The sequence below is a fragment of the Symphalangus syndactylus genome, chromosome 4 (assembly GCF_028878055.3).
Source record: "Symphalangus syndactylus isolate Jambi chromosome 4, NHGRI_mSymSyn1-v2.1_pri, whole genome shotgun sequence".
NCBI classification, from domain to species: domain Eukaryota; kingdom Metazoa; phylum Chordata; class Mammalia; order Primates; family Hylobatidae; genus Symphalangus; species Symphalangus syndactylus.
Genome location: NC_072426.2, coordinates 101072091 through 101086625, shown reverse-complemented (window position 1 = coordinate 101086625; position 14535 = coordinate 101072091). Strand labels below are relative to the sequence as shown.

Genomic DNA, 14535 nt, shown 5'->3' with positions numbered 1-14535 from the left:
GTCTCAAAAAAATAAATAAAATAAATAAAAAATAAAAAATTATTAGTTACAACAGGAAATTTACTACTCAGAAGTTAAAGAAATAGCAGATATAGGGAGCAGTTACTATTCTAGATCTGACACAGAGCACCAAGAAAAGACCAGTCTATAAAAGGTCTACTCTCACTCACAAGGCAGAGATCAGACTGTGTGGAGAGGGCACAGCTATGTACGTCAGAGAAACTTACTAAGGTGCCATGCCAGCAAAATGCACTAGAAAGCCACTCTCTGTGATGCCAGAACAAGTCATCTACTGGACAACTCATGCCAGTGGAATTTGTTGGGAAGCTGACCTTTGCGATGCCAGGGGAAGCCACCCATGAGGAGGCAGTTTCACTAGGAAATTGCATATGAGAGTTGCCACTGAAACTCCTTAGGAGTTGGGTGCCATTGAGTGTCCCACCAGTTCCTGCATGCTATAGAAGCAAGCCACAAAGGGCACACTAGACTCAGCAAGAAACACCCCTCCTCCAGGGTCCTTCTAGTCTCTCTACTGACAAAGTTTAACAGTAACTGGCAAGGGAAACACTTCCAGTATCACAAACGGGACAATGAAAGATGCGTTTAGAGCTGAAATGAAAAAAGACAACTGGTACCCACATTTTACAGATCTAAAATATAACTTGCTCAAGAGTACAAAGGTAGGAAGTGATGGATCTAGAATTTGAATCTAGGGAGGACTAACTCCATACTTCAATGTCTCGGAGTTAGGTGGGAAGACTTCAACCTAGGAGGGGAGACTTTGCTGCCCCTACCTTATAATGCTGATACTGCTTTGAAGTTTTTATTAAATCTTTTTCACACCCAGGTCCTTGGAAGCCCTCCTCCCTACCAGATTCTCTATAGTTCAAACTTCACTTAAAAAAAAATTCTTTTAATATTTTGTTTTAAATCTGAAACATCTGTATTAATGCATATTACTGTTCAATAAATACTCTTCCATCCCCCATCCCTTAGGCAAAATTACTTTTCTACTTTTTTCTTCCCCTTCTGCATACGAATACCAGGTCATAAATTTCCTTCTCTTTAAGTTTTTGGTGTATGTCTTGCCATATGTCTTGCTCTAACCAATGGAATGTGGACCAGTTCCAGAAGTGCTTTTAGGAGGTGCTGCTGTTAGTTTTCTTGTGTTCCTGCACTCCACCGAGGGAAGACCATGTCCCAAAGAGACACTGATCCTTCAAACTGGCATCCATAATGAACAAACTTCAGCCTCGAATAAACCACTGTCAAGCCCAGCTGAGCCAGCTGAGCACAGCTGACCTGTAGAATGCTGGTGAGAAATAAATGTGTGTTACTGTAAGCCACAAAGATTTGGGTGTTGTTTGTTGCCCCATCAAAAGCCAACTAATTCAGCATCCAAGATAATTACTGGGAAGCTCTTATTCTTTTTTTTTTTTTTTTTTTGAGATCGAGTCTTGCCCTATCACCCAGGCTGGAGTACAGTGGCGCAATCTCAGCTCACTGCAACCTCCACCTCCCGGGTTCAAGCGATTCTCCTGTCTCAGCCTCCCAGGTAGCTGGGATTACAGGCACACGACACCACACCTGGCTAATTTTTGTTTTTTTAATAGAGACAGGGTTTCACCAAGTTGGCCAGGCTGGTCTCGAACTCTTGATCTCAAGTGATCCATCCGCCTTGGCCTCCCAAAGTGCCGGGATTACAGGCATGAACCTGTAAACTGCGCCTGGTTGGGAAGTTCTTATTCAACAAAAATTTATTAAATTCATACTGTATGTACAGCCCTATGTGAGACCCAGAAAGCCAAAAACTATCTACGTTCTAATTAAACAAGATAAATATAAAACACTTTTAAAACAATACATTTCTAAAATCATATATATATATATATATATATATATATACATATTTTTTTTTTTTTTTTAAGATGGAGTCTCGCTCTGTTGCCCAAGCTGGAGTGTGGTGGCATGATCTTAGCTTACTGCAACCTCTGCCTCTCGGATTCAAGCATTTCTCCTGTCTCAGCCTCTCGAGTAGCTGGGACTACAGGCGCATGCCATGATGCCTGGCTAATTTTTCCATTTTTAATAGAGATGGGGTTTCATCATGTTGGTCAGGCTGGTCCCAAACTCCTGACCTCAGGTGATCTACCTGCCTCAGTTTCCCAAAGCGCTGAGATTACAGGCGTGAGCCACTGCACGTGGCCTAAAATTATATCTTGAAGTATAAAAATATTATGATAGAAATGACAGAAAACTACAAATAAAAAAGATTAAGTTGAGACTGGGTTAGTCAGCAAAAGCTTTTGTTTAGTCTTAAGCCTCAGAATGGTGTAAAATTTTGATTAAGTCAGAGAAATGTCAAGAGACACCCCCAAAACCATAGGATCATTTCAGGCACCTCCATCCAGAGAATTAATGTAAATGATTTTTTTCCCTCTAGATTATGACTTTCAGGGCTCAGTATAGTACCTCACTGTTTTAATACACCAGATGGGCTGAGGGAAGAAGAGGCATTTCTTTACAGTTCCACTTTTTTGTAGGGGTAATTCATTCAAATGATACAAAGAATCCATGCCCTTTGATTTTTCTCAAAGCACAGTTTGCTGATTCCTAACTTTTTGTGTGTGCGTATTGAGATGGAGTCTTGCTCTGTCGCCAAGGCTGGAGTACAGTGGCATGATCTCTGCTCACTGCAACCTCTACCTCCTGGGTTCAACCAATTCTCCTGCCTCAGCCTCCCAGGTTACTGGGATTACAGACGTGTGCTACCATGCCCAGCTAATTTTATATTTTTAGTAAAGACGGGGTTTTACCATATTGGCCAGGCTGGTCTTGAACTCCTGACCTCAAGTGATCTGCCCGCCTTGGCCTCCCAAAGTGCTGGGATTACAGGTGTGAGCCACCATGCCCAGCCCACTGATTCCTAATTTAAACTACCTTGTACTTTGTACATATCTTCCTATGGCATACGTAAATTTTTCTCCCCTTGCCCCAAGGCCCAAATTATTATTTTTTTTTCACGTTGTAAACACATAGTCTAGCACAGGACTTGTTACATTATTAGTGCTTAAATACTTAACCATTTTACTTTCACATGTCTGTGTACAAACTATACAGGTACTTGCTCCTAACATTTAAGTATACTCTAAGTTCCTAATTTACTTAGAAAACTGTCTTCTATTATTTGGATTCAAGTCAGGTTAGACTACTTAGGTATCTCCTAAAATCAATGAGCTGGTTACTATTAACTCTTCCCTGGGACCTATACCTATAATCTCTTATGTAAACTTTGCTCCTAGCTCCCTTCATCCAATCTAGGTCCAATTTCAAAATTGGACCTAAATCCTGCCCTCATATAGACAAAATGGAAAAACTGTTAATCTTTTCTCCTATTTTCCATGACCTAAGCTTTAGTAACACAATTCTTACATCCTTCCCCAATCCCAGAAATCATCTCATTTTATTGCACATACTCTAGCAAAATCCAGCACCCAGGAGGCTGTCTATTATATTTTCTTCCTGTCTGGCAACTTCTGATTTTTTTTTTTTTGGTTCATTTCAAAATTAACATTTCTCAAATCCACATGTACATTCACATAAATAGCACTGCTCTTCACTACAGCAAAAATGAGCACTAAACTAAAACATGCATATCTGAAGGAAACATTATTCATCGCTGACAACAGAAAGAACAGACACTTGGAAGTTTTCAATATTTAAAATAAATAACATAGCCAATTCAAAAGTTGGAACAGGATGGGTGCAGTGGCTCACACCTGTAATCCTGGCACTTTGGGAGGCCACGGCGGGCAAATCACTTGAGGTCAGGAGTTCGAGACCAGACTGGCCAACATGGTGAAACCCTGTCTCTACTAAAACTACAAAAATTAGCTGGGCGTGGCGGCGGGCGCCTGTAATTCCAGCTACTCAGGAGGCTGAGGGAAAAGAATCACCTGAACCCAGGAGGCGGAGGTTGCAGTGAGCCGAGATTGTGCCACTGCACTCCAGCTTGGATGACAGAGTAAGATCCTACCTCAAAAAGCCAAAAGTTCTAACAGGCAAGGGGTATATAAGCCTGGATGATAAATTTACAACATCTGATCAGATGTAGAGAACAGCTAGACTTATGATCAACTAAGTAAGCCACAATCACTTGAGAAGAACCTTTGAATGCCAGACCAAGAATTTAGAGCATATGTAAAATAGGAAGCCACTCAAGTTCTTTAATAGGAAGAGATGATGGTAAAGACATGGGTTAAAGCATATCAGTCTATCTATCAGCAGTGCATGGAATAAACTGCAAAAAAGCAAAGGCAGAGAGAGCTGACAGGAAAGTGACGAGTACAGCCAGAAGGCATTAATAAGCTAGGTATTGAGTGATGAGTGCCTAGATTATGATAAGTGTAGAAATAAAAAACAGAATCAAACAAAAAATTTCCAAAGAAAAACAAAATGTAGTTGGGCATGGTGGCACATGTCAGCTACTTAAAGCGGCTGAGGTGGGAGGATAGCTTGAGCCCATGAGTTTAAGCCCAGCATGGGCAACATGGTAAAACCCCACCTCTAAAAAAAAAAAAAATGATAAAGACATCAGTATCAAACACATATTAATATCTAACTGCACAGGAGATATGGAAGATAAAAAGGAGAAAAATTAAAACAATAACAACACTAAGTAGTATGGTAAAAAAAAAAAAAAAAAAAAAACAAACACTAAGTAGTATGGTAGAAATCCAATGATCCAAGATCTGGTCTCAACTGTACTACTCAACAGCTAGCTGTACATACTAAAGAAGCTCATCCCTCCTCCTTGGGAAAAAAGCTCACCCACTGGTAAAATGAAAGAATTGCGTAGGTGAGCTTAGGGTTCCTTTCATCTCTTTAGCACTCTCATATCTTTGGTAGAAAACACTATAACAAAAATTAATTAATTTCATTTAGGGGAAAAGACTAAGATCATATTAAGTATTCAAGATTTATTAGTTTGGGCAATCCATTTCTATATGCTATGGCTCTAGCAGATTTCAAACTTTGAAAGTTCTGAGTTTTACCAACTCAGACCCAGATAAGTTATGTGATTTCCTCATAGCTAATTAGTACAAAAACCTATAACAGATCCTTGCATTTTTGACTCCCAAATAAACTTAATGAGAAAAACCTGTTTAATAACTGTTCTCAACAGAAAAAATATAACAGCCACACTCTAAAAGTAGATCAAATGCCCAACTACAGAAAAATAAACGATGCTATAATAACATAATGGAATGGAATGTAAATATTAAAAATGATAATAATAAAATATTATTAAAATATTACTTCACAAACCAACAGAAAGTTGGGTAAAGATATAAAAAGACAGTTGGAAAATAAATAAAAATGGCTCTGAAAACTGTGAAAAGATACTTAATCTCACTCATAATAAAATAATGCAAATTAAACCTATACTCAGATACTTCTTTTCACCCATCAAACGGGCAAAAATCAAAAAGTCTGAAAACACATTTGTTGACAATGTTGCAGAATGACACTACTGATGAACATGCAAATCTGTACAATTTATGGAGGGCAATTTGGTAATTTGCATTAAAATTACTCATATAATCTGCATATACTGGCCTAGAAATCCCACTTCTAATAATATACCCTACTAATGTACTTGCACACTTGTGAAATTATGCACATGTATATGGTGCATAATTATTATATCATAGTTTATAATAGCAAAACACTAAGAACTACCCCAATGTTCACCAAGAGAGATTGGTTCAAGTATGATAAATCTATATAAAGCAATACCACATAGCAATAAAGAGGATGAGAAAACTTTATGTAAAAACATGAAAAGAGTTCATAGTGTTATCTTTTTAAAAGCAATAGGCCAGCCGCAGTAGCTCATGCCTGTAATCCCAGCATTTTGGAAGGCCAATATGGGAGGGTCACTTGAGTCCAGGAGTTCAAGACCAGCCTGGGAAACATAGTGAGACCCCCAACACTACAAAAAAAAAAAAAAAAACTAAGGCAACATGTGGAATACCACATACAGTATGCCACCTTTCATATAAAAAGAGGAGAAAATAAGAATGCATATGTACTTATTAACTAACAACACACTCACAAAAAGTAATAGTAGTGGTGCTGGTGGGAGTTGGAAATAAGATAACATACAGAGAGATTTTTATGATATGCTATTTCATTTGAAACAAAATTTATGTATTTATCCATGCAAACAAATGTACAGTATTTCATATAAGCATTTTCATTTAAGTTTAAAGGAAGAATATAAGGTAATATGCACATGCCAATTAAACTTTGTAAAATATATAATCGCATAGTTAATTTTTTATTTATAAATAAAATTTAAATTAGACAAATAAAATTTAATGCTCCCCTAGGGATTTTATTTAAACTTTTTCATTTAAGTAAAAATAAAGGCAGGCCCAGAAGGCAGTTGTTGCATTCCCCTCAGCCAAGAACTGTCACTTACCAGCCCCACCACTGAGCTCAGGCCCAATAATGTCTCAACAATCAAGGCACATTATGGCAAGCTTCCCTAGTGAGATAAACCTTATGTAAATCAAGCTCATATCCTTTTATTTTGAGTACTGGCACATTCTTACACAAATTAGCAAACTATTACAATTCCAGACCATATCCTTATCCTGACTTAAAATTTCTGCTTGCCTTTTTATATTTGATTTACCCCCTTATATTTCTGACCCCTGACAACTGCACATTTAGAGAAGGACTGCTTGGCTCTTCCAATCCTTGCACTGGCCTAAATAAACCTCTCCTGTACTATTAACCAACTATTACCCGACACTGTTGTTGAAAGCAGCACCCGCTAACTCTGTGGCCAAGAAACATACCTGAGATCTACCCAAATCTAGCCACCAATTAAAGTGAGAACTCAGTTAAATAAAATGTCAGCCAGGCGTGGTGGCTCACACCTGTAATCTCAGTACTTTAGGAGGCTGAGGTGGGTGGATCACCTGAGGTCAGGAGTTCAAGACCAGCCTGACCAACATGGTGAAATCCCATCTCCACTAAAAATACAAACATGGTAGCACATGCCTGTAATCCCAGCTACTCGGGAGGCTGAGGCAGGAGAATCGCTTGAACCCGGGAGGCGGAGGTTGCAGTGAGCTGAGATTGTACCATTGCACTCCAGCCTGGGCAACAAGAGTGAAACTCCATCTCAAAAAAATAAAATAAAATAAAAAATAAAGATGGGGAAATAATGAGATAATAATGATAATAATGATTTATTGGGCATTATACAGGTTTTTGTGTGGCACAAGCAAGAAGAGTATGTCAGTCTAAAAAAAAGACACTAAGGAAAATTATCCCCAAATATGTTGAGTTTATTCAGGAATGAGAAATGAGAATTATAATCTGGAATGCATGGGATGGCAAGTCACCAGTGTATCCAGTGAGGAAAGGATAAAGGGAAGCTTTATTAGGAAAAAGGCAGAGATTCACTTAAGCTGCTTAGAAACAGAGTTCACTTGTTCCAGAGGCCCAAAGCCATTGTTGTTGTTAGTTCACTGGTGAAGATGCCATGACTGGGCAAGTGTTCTTTTGAGAGCACTGGACAAGTACGCTCAAAAAAAGGACTAGGTTTATTACTAGTTGTAAAGAATGTCTAGTAATAAACCTTGTCAAAATAGGAGATGCCCAGATGATGTCAAAGTTTCTTGTGGGATTTTTAGAAAGCTCCTGAAAATGGTTCTTTCTTTTCTCTCTCTCAATTTTTACAGAGATGGGGTCTTGCTGTATTGCTAAGGCTACTTTTGAACTCCTTGTCTCAAGCGATCATCCTGCCTCAGCATTCCAAGTCCATGGGATTACAGGTGTGAGCCACCATGCCCAACTTTTTGGAAACACTCATCTCACACATGTAAGCAGCAGTCTCCTCTGTCTGTGGCCTTCATTGCCCTATTTTGTTTGGATCTAACAAAAGTGTTTCATCCTAATATCTGTAACTTTCACAAACATTTGTATTTTTTTACATTTTTAATAGATTTAATTGTACAAATAATATAAAAATAAATTTCCATTGTCTAAAATGTTATACAGAAGCACATAAAAAGAGTAAGTCTTCTTCAAATAAAGGCACACCCCATTCTATTGTGCCTCACTTTATTATACACTTCATGGATACTGCATTTTTCACAAATTGAAGGTTTATGGCAACCCTGTTTCAAACAAGTCCATTGGTGCCATTTTCCCAACAGCATACACATACTTCGTGTTTCTGTGTCACATCTTGGTAATTCTTGCAATATTTCCAACTTTTTCATTATTACTATATTTGTTATCATGATCTAGGATCAGTGACCTTTGGTGTTACTATTTTAATTGTTCTGAGGCACCACAAACCACGCCCAAAGATGGCAAACGTAATTGGTAACTGTTGTGTATGTTCTGCTTCACTCACCCGTCATTTCCCCGTCTCTCTCCCTTTCCTCAAGCCTTCCTGTTCCCTGAGACACAGTAATATTAAAATTAGGCCAGTTAACAACCAACCTTACAAGGGCCTCTAAATGAACGTTCAAGTGAAATGACAAATTTCACATATCTCACTTTCAATCAAAAGCTAGAAGTGGGCCGGGCGCGGTGGCTCACACCTGTAATCCCAGCACTTTGGGAGGCTGAGGTGGGTGGATCACCTGAGGTCAGGAGTTCGAGATCAGCCTGACCAACATGGCAAAACCCCATCTCTACTAAAAATACAAAAATTAGCTGGGCGTGGCGGTGGGAGCCTATAATCCAAGCTATTCGGGAGGCTGAAACAGGAGAATCTCTTGAACCCGGGAGGCAGAGGTTGCAGTGAGCTGAGATCGTGCCACTGCACTCCAGCCTGGCAACACAAGTGAAACTCCATCTCAAAAAAACACCAAAAAAAAAACAAAGCTAGGAATGATTAAGCTTATGAGGAAGGCATGTCAAAAGCCAAAAGCCAAGATAGGCCAAAAGTTAGGCCTCTTACAGCAGTTAGCCAAGCTGCAAATGCAGAGGAAAAGTTCTTGAAAAAAATTAAAAGTGCTACTTCAATGAACACAAGAATAAAAGAGTGAATCAGGCTTACTGCTAATGTGAGGCAGATTTTAGTGGTCTGGACAGAAGATCAAATCAGCCACAACGTTCCCTTAAGCCGAGGCCTAATCCAGAGAAAGACCTTAACTCTCTTCAATTATATGAAAGCTGAGCAGTGAGGAAGCTGCAGAAGAAAAGTTTGAAGCTAGCACAGGTTTATGAGGTATAAGGAAAGAAGTTGTCCTCATAACATAAAAGGTGCAAGGTGAGGCAGCAAGTTATCCAGATCTAGCTAAGATCATTTGATGAAGGTGGCTACACAAAACAAGAGATTTTCAGTGTAGACAAAACAGCCTTACTAGGAAGAAGATGCCATCTAGGACTTTCACAGCTACAGAGAAGTCAATGCCTGACTTCAAAGCTTCAAAGGACAGGCTGACTCTCTCGTTAGGGGCTAATGTACCTAGTGACTTTAAGTTGAAGGCAACGCGCGTTCATCATTCTGAAAATCCTTAGGATCCATAAGAATTATGCTATATCTCACAATTTGCAATTGCAAAAAAATATGGAACCGACCTAAATGCCCACCAACCAACAAGTGGATAAAGAAAATGTGGCGTATATACACCCCGGAATATTACTTAGCCATAAAACAAAATGAAATAATGGCTTTTGGAACAACTTGGATGGAGCTGGAGGCCATTCTTCTAAGTGAAGTATCTCTGGAATGGAAAACCAAATATTGTATGTTCTCACTAATAAGTGGGAGCTAAGCTATGAGGGCACAAAGGCATAATAATGATATAATGGACTCTGGGGGGACAGGTAGGAGGGGAGTGAGGGATAAAAGACTACATATTGAAACCTGGGCATGGTGGCTCATGTCTGTAATCCCAGAACTTTGGGAGGCCGAGGCAGGCAGATCACCTGAGGTCGGAAGTTCGAGACCAGCCTGACCAACATGGAGAAACTCCGTCTCTACTAAAAATATAAATTAGCCAGGCATGGTGGCACATGCCTGTAATCCCAGCTACTTGGGAGGCTGAGGCAGGAGAATTGCTTGAACCCAGAAGGCAGAGGTTGTGGTGAGCTGAGATCGCGTCATTGCACTCCAGCCTGGGCGACAAGAGCGAAACTCCGTCTCAGAAAAAAAAAAAAGTATACGGCCATACTACCCTGAACGCACCCAATCTCATCTGATCAGTAGAAGAAGTCATTGCATATGTGGAGGAAACAGCAAGAGAACTAGAATTAGAAGTGGAGCCTAAATAGCACACTGGAATTCTAATTCAAAAGTTGCAAGTTTGAGTCCTGCTAGCGTCAAAAAAACAAAAATTGTTTTTGTAAATTTCAATTAAAAAAATCTTTTTTAAAGTAGAGCCTGAAGATGTGACTGGATTGCTGTGATCTCATCGCAAAACTTGAATGGATGAAGAGTTCATCCATGTTCATCCAGCAGCCATCAACATGGATGAACTTTGTTCTTCTGGATGAACAAATAAAGTGGTTTCTTGAGATGAAACCTACTCCCAGTGAAGATGCTGTGAACATTGCTGAAATGACAATAAAGGATTTACAATATTCCATAAACTTTGTTGATAAGGCAGCAGCAGGGTTTGGGAGAACTGACTCAAGTTTTGAAAAAATTTCGAAAGAAATTACCTGGGTAAAACACTATCAATCAGTGTCCTATGCTACAGAGAAATCTTTTGTGAAAGAAAAAGTCTATTGATGCTGCAAACATCATTGTTGTCTTTTTTTAAGAAATTGCCACAGCCACCCCAGTCTTCAGCAGCCACTACCCCTGATTAGTCAGCAGACATCAACATGGAGGCAAGACCCTCTATCAGCAAAAGGATGGTCACTTGCTAAAGGCTCAGATGATTATTACCATTTTTTAGCAATAAATATTTTTTTTTTGAGACGGAGTCTCACTCTATCGCCCAAGTTGGAGTGCAGTGGCGCGATCTTGGCTCACTGCAAACTCCGCCTCTGGGGTTCAAGTGATTCTCCTGCCTCAGTCTCCAGAGTAGCAGGGATTACAGGCGTGTGCCACCATGCCTGGCTTTTTTTTTTTTTTTTTTTTTTTTTTTTTTTTTTAGTAGAGACGGGGTTTCACCATGTTGGCCAGGCTGGCCTCGAATTCCTGACCTCAGGTGATCTAACTGCCTCGGCTTCCCAAAGTACTGAGATTACAGGTGTGAGCCACCATGCCTGGCCCAATAAAGTATTTTTAATTAAGGCATGTACACATTTTTTTTGCTGCTGTTGTTGTTGTTTTGAGACGGAGTCTCGCTTTGTCACCCAGGCTGAAGTACAGTGGTACAATCTTGGCTCACTACAACCTCCACCTCCCAGGTTCAAGCGACTCTCCTGCCTCAGTCGCCTGAGTAGCTGGGACTACCGGCACCTGCCACCACAACCAGCTAATTTTTGTATTTTTAGTGGAGACGGGGTTTCACCATATTGGCCAGGCTGGTCTTGAACTCCTGACCTTGTGATCCGCCCACCCTGGCCTCCCAAAGTGCTGGGATTACAGGTGTAAGCCACCGCACCCAGCCTGTTTTTTAGATATGTTACTGCACACTTCATAGACTACACTATAGTATAAACATAACTTTTATATGCACTGGGAAACCAAAAAATTCATACGACTTGCTATTTTGTGACACTAGCTTTATGGCAGTGGTCTGGAACAAACCTGCGATAAGGTACACCTATACCTAAAATACCATCACTCTCCCTAGAAGTAACCTCAGAAAGCAGTTTAGTATACATCTTTCCTGAAATTTTTCTATGTATTTACATATAAATAATATTGTACATTGTCTTAGTCTGTTCTGGCTGCTGTAACAATACACCTTATACTGGGTAATTCATAAACAACAAAAAATTATTGCTTATAGTTCCGGAGGCCAGGGAGTCTAAGATCAAGGCACCAGCAGATTCTGTGTCTAGTAAGGGCCTGTTCCCCATAGACACAGGCTTATCATGGCTTCCTCACTTGGTGGGAGAGGCAAGGCAGTGCCTTTCGACCTCTTAAAGAGCACTAATCTCCTTCAATACCAACATTACAATTTACACTTTCCACCAGTGTATGAGTGAACTCCTGTTCCTGTATTAGATACAAGTTAAGCAACCCTAATCCACAAATCTGAAATACCCTAAAATCCAAAACTTTTTGAGTGCTGCCATGATGTTACAAGTAGAAAATTTCATACCTGACACATTTTTTTCATTTTATTAATAGCATGTCTTTTTTTTTTTTTTTTTACCATTAAGTACATATGTGTGAATAAGCATAAGATGATTGCTAATTGGTAGCATATAAATTCAGAGTCAGCAACAATGGTTATGCCAAACAACCACAGAATGTCCACATGGGTGGATGCAATCTCATGATAACAAGGTGATACCTATGCTTCTGATGGCTCAGTGTATATAAACTTTGTCTCGTGCAAAAAAATTATTAAAAATATGGTATAAAATTACCTGCAGGCTATATGTATAAGATGCATATGAAACATAAATGAATTTTGTGTTTAGACTTGGGTCCCATCCCCAAGACATCTCATTATGTATATCCAAATATTCAAAAATCAAAAAAAAAATCTAAATGCTTCTGGTCCCAAGCATTTCAAATAAAAGATAATCAACCTCTGTCATCAATCTTTTCCATTTATATGATAGATTTTAAAAAATGACATCTAAATTAATTTGTATATTCACTTTAGTAAGAGAATTTTACAATCTTTATTTTTCAAGAGTTTATCACTGTTGTTATGAGAGCTACTGGAATATTCAGTTATATTTATTTTACTTAATTCCAGTCTATTCCCAGCCCTGAGGCATCATCTTTTCTTCATTGTAAAAAGTGGGACATTGTTTTCAATGTAAAATAATATGTCTAGGTATGATGTAAGACCCACTATTCCATCCAATGTTATTTTTTAGTGGAACGTTATTTTTATTAAACAACCCCACCCCACTCTACTCACCCAGAAAAGGTTAAAACATTCTCAACTTAAACCATTTCAATACTTTTCCAATTCAATCTGAGCTCTACCACTACTGACTGGAAGATTTTCATCCAAGCTTTTGCTAATTTATTTATTTATCTTATTTATTTATTTTTTTGAGACAGAGTCTCACATTGTCACCCAGGTTGGAGTGCAACAGCACGATCTTGGCTCACCGCAACCTCCACCTCCTGGGTTCAAGTGATTCTCCTGCCTCAGCCTCCTGAGTAGCTGGGACTACAGGCGTGCGCCACCATACCTGGCTAACTTTTGTATTTTTTGTAGAGACGGGGTTTCACCATGTTGGCCAGGCTGGTCTTGAACTCCTGACCTCAGGTGATCCACCCACCTCAGCCTCCCAAAGTGCTGGGATTACAGGCGTGAGCCACTGTGCCCAGCCAAGCTTTTGCTTTCTAATGGTTGACTATACTTTCAAAATACTTGAATAAATTATCCATTCATTTCACTATGGAAAACAATGATTTAATCTAAACAGCAACAAGGTTCTCAAAAATATTCCAGAAGTTTCATCTTCACAAATTACTGGAAAACATAATTATTATTCTGCCACATTTACCTTTGAAAACAGAAAAAAAAAAAAGACAACGGAAAATCTGAATGAATTACAATAGCAAACAAGATGCCAAACTCCATACTAAAAATTACAGTATGCCCAATTCAACTGAGGAGTAGTAACATAATTACCTTAGTGCTCCACAACACAGATGGATGCACTTTTTCTTAATCTATTTTATTAAAACTGCAACCTAGAACAACTTATTAAATACACACTAGGCAATAGTGCAAACATAAACAAATGCATTTATTTCACTGATATGTGCAATGCTGCTTTTTTGCAAAGGGCGTATGTTATCACAAAACATTTGCCATCTATGATAACAATAGCTGCCATGAACCTAGGAGAAAAGTGAAAAAAGTTAGCATCTGTTATGCCTGTATTTAAGACTTAATGAGGCCAGGCACAATGGCTCACACCTATAATCCCAGCACTTTGAAAGACCAAGGCGGGCAGATCACTTGAGGTCAGAAGTTTGAGACCAGCCTGGCCAACATGGTGAAACCCTGTCTCTACTAAAATACAAAAATTAGCTGGGCATGGTGGTGCCTGCCGGTAATCCCAGCTACTCAGGGGGCTGAGGCAGGAGAATCGCTTGAACTTGGAAGGCGGAGGTTGCAGTGAGCTAAGATCACACCACTGCACTCCAGCCTGGGCGACAGAGCAAGACTCCATCTCAAAAAAAAAAAAAAAAAGACAATGTGATTTATAAGAGCAGATTTAAGGACTTTCAAATTGGCCAGCCAAGATTCCATGTGCAACCTATAAGAATCATTGTAATTGCCGGGCGCGGTGGCTCAAGCCTGTAATCCCAGGACTTTGGGAGGCCGAGGTGGGTGGATCACCTGAGTTCAGGAGTTCAAGACCAGCCTGGCCAACATGTGAAACCCCATCTCTACA

The 14535-nt window shown here is 39.4% G+C and overlaps 1 protein-coding gene across 6 annotated transcripts in view; it reads right to left on the bottom strand.

Moving 5' to 3' along the window:
- Positions 1–14535, bottom strand: part of LOC129481027 (calcium uptake protein 1, mitochondrial) — a 272554-nt gene that overhangs the window by 211817 nt on the left and 46202 nt on the right. The window lies entirely within an intron of this gene.